The 2,998-nt window shown below is 36.6% G+C and overlaps 1 non-coding gene across 1 annotated transcript; it reads left to right on the top strand.

Moving 5' to 3' along the window:
• Positions 1-2,194: 2,194 nt before the first annotated feature.
• On the top strand, positions 2,195-2,301 carry LOC128294462 (small nucleolar RNA R71). The gene has a single exon (XR_008284772.1). It is a non-coding gene; the product is annotated as a small nucleolar RNA R71 (small nucleolar RNA).
• Positions 2,302-2,998: the final 697 nt, after the last annotated feature.

Raw genomic sequence — 2,998 nt, 5'->3', positions numbered from 1 at the left:
CTTTCAATTTCATCCATGAAATCAAAAACTAATGAATTTAATAGTAGGACCTAGTTGTAAAAGTCTTGGAAACACAAAAATTGCAAGAAAAAGGCAAGGATTAACTCACTTGGTGCAAAAATTATGGAATACTAGCTTAGAGAACCCTCCTATGGCATTTTTAGCTGCTGGAATTGAAGAGAAATGAAGAGAAATCTAGATATTTCCTATTTAGTCCTAGTTTTATTTAGTTAATTTTACAATATTCCAATTTTGCCCTTAATTTATCAATTTTCCTACTGATTTCATGCCCTTGCCGTCCAGCCCAAATAAATTTTGGGTCTAATTGCCTTTTAAATCCTCTCTCATTAGACACTTAAGCTATTTAATCATCCCATCCACTTTTACACCTTTTACAATTTAGTCCTTTTCATTTAATTAACTATCCAAACATTAAAATTCCCTAAGGAAATTTTAATACCACATTACTAACATTTCATAAATATTTATAAAATTATTTTCGACTCGGTTTTAAGAGATAGAGGTCCCGATACATTATTTTACCCAATTTCTTCAATAATTTCTTTTTCTAACTAACCACTAAATCAGTAAAATTTTTCTATCAATATTTTCATACGATTTTCCTATCATATCAATTTTCATGCAAAAATATTTAAATAAATTTCTCCTTAAATCGGATTGTGGTTATGAAACCACTATTCCGATAACCTTGAATTTAGGCCATTACAGCCGACACCCTATGCCGCTTAAACCTGGGAGTAGAGGCTACGCGCTCAATCTCAGCCTACACCCTTGCCATCACTTTATCACTAGCACCCCCTTTTCCCATCTAAAGTTCGATTAGCAGAGGTTGCTTACCAAACCGAAAACAAAAATGGAAAGAGAGCGAAAAGGGGTTTGAGAGGGAAAAGAATTTGAGAAAAAGACTAGATTTAACCAAAGGTGTTTAGGAGAAAAGGAATAAGATATTCAGCTTTAGAGGGAAAGAGGAGAAAGGGAAGCAAATGGAGAGGAAGAAAACAACAATCGGTTGCATCAATGGTTTGATAGACTTGGGAGTATTCGGCCACCAAAGAGAAGAATAGAAAGAGATGTCGAAGAAGGGCAAGATGAATAGATTCGGTAGGCTGTAAAGGGAAAGAATCGGTCACTAGAAAAACAAAAAGAAAATAGAATGCTTGAGTGGCACCCACCAATTCGGCTAGAAAGGTGAAAAAAAAAGAATGCATGAGAGGTCACTTTTCAGTATATGTTTGGCAATACAGAAAATTGAGAAACACAAAAAAAATGAAAACGAAGAGAACCCGAGAAATGGCACAAAAGAATTTGGCTTCTATGAAACAAGAGGTCCTATGACCGAATTTGCCAAGATGGGGAGTTCCACATTCGGCCAACTGCTAACTCTCCCCTTAACCCCCCATAATCCACTCCTACAATCTCTCAACCCCGCGATTTGAATCACTTTCAAACTCCTCTAAGTCCATATCCCTTAAATCTCTCCCCTAAGACCAATTCCACAACCACTTAAGCAGAATTCTATTCCAGCACAACCACTGGGCGGCACAGCTGCAAAATAAATAATCCATAGCTCACTTCAAGTCTTGAACCTTTAACCTCCTTGCCATACTCCTAACGCCACCTTGCCACTAGACCACATGCTTCTTTATGTCATAACTTAAACCAAAATATTAATAAGACCTTCCAGTTAACGCCAAATTCAATTTAAGGAAAACTAAGATTTTTCCTAAAGCCTAGATTTGAACTCAAGACCTCCTAAAACACTCCCAATGACTCCTAAAGCACATAGCCAGTAAAGCAAACACACAATTACTGAAATTTTCTCGCACAACTAAAATCCAATTGCTCCGATACGCAAAGCTCAATTCTTCTAGGCCAAATTCGGGGCGTTACAACTACAACCAGTCTCTTTAATGTTTTGATCATATTAGTTAGGGATGATACCTAAGCTGTTAATGAAGTGATCGCATCAAGCTCCATAGCTCTAGCAACTCTTCTACCAGCACCCACTCTTGTAGTTGGACATTGATAATCATCTTTAGCTATCCTTTCCAGAATCTCATATGCCTCATTATACGATTTATCCAGCAAAGTCCCATTGGCAGATGAATCAACTACCATTCGTGTATGTATAGTAAGTCCATTATAAAACATTTCTATTTGTGTCCAGTGTTGGAAACCATGCATCAGGCATTTTCTAAACAATTCCTTGAATTGCTCCCAAGCTTCATTCAATGTCTCATCTTTAGATTGTCGAAAAGATATAATATCGTTCCTCAATTTGGCATTCATGTTTGGAAGATTATATTGCAACAAAAACCTTTGATAAAGTTCATTCCAAGATGCCACTATTCCTGACGACAAAGCATTCAACCATGCTTTGGCACGATCTCGCAATGACTAAGGAAATAGCTTGACTCTTAAAGCATCTTAAAGAACTCTCTACTGCCTAAATGAATCACAGACCTCCAAAAAGAGTCTTAAATGCAGCCACAGATCTTCAATAGATAGTCTACTGGATTTTCCTACCATTTGTAGCATTTGAAACATCATTGTTTTCCACTCAAAATGCTGAGCTTTAATATGTGGCCTAACAATCCCTAGATTCAAATCATCCAAGATTGGTACTACATGTTCTCTAATGGGTCTGTCTCTATCATCTATCACACGAGGAATATAAACACCCCTACCATTCGGATGTAGTAGATTTTCTCTACCTGGATCATTTCCAATCCATTCCATCTCCCGCAATTCTTTTCTCATTCTTCTCAATGTTCTCTCAATTTCAAGATCAAAATAGTACTCTTCATTCTCGCAAATGCCTCTACCCATAAACTAGCAACAAACCTCTAAAAGAATAAAAAACAATAAAGTAAGATAAAACTTTTAACGCCAAACTTTTTATTCCTGCTTTTGTAAAAAAATTGACACAACTGTGTATCTGCTTCAGTGATTAAGTGTTCTGGGTATGTGTGAGAGG

Source organism: Gossypium arboreum, chromosome 6 (assembly GCF_025698485.1).
Source record: "Gossypium arboreum isolate Shixiya-1 chromosome 6, ASM2569848v2, whole genome shotgun sequence".
Classification (NCBI taxonomy): Eukaryota; Viridiplantae; Streptophyta; class Magnoliopsida; order Malvales; family Malvaceae; genus Gossypium; species Gossypium arboreum.
Note: the sequence above shows the minus strand (reverse complement) of the source record. Positions and strands in the feature narration are given on the sequence as shown.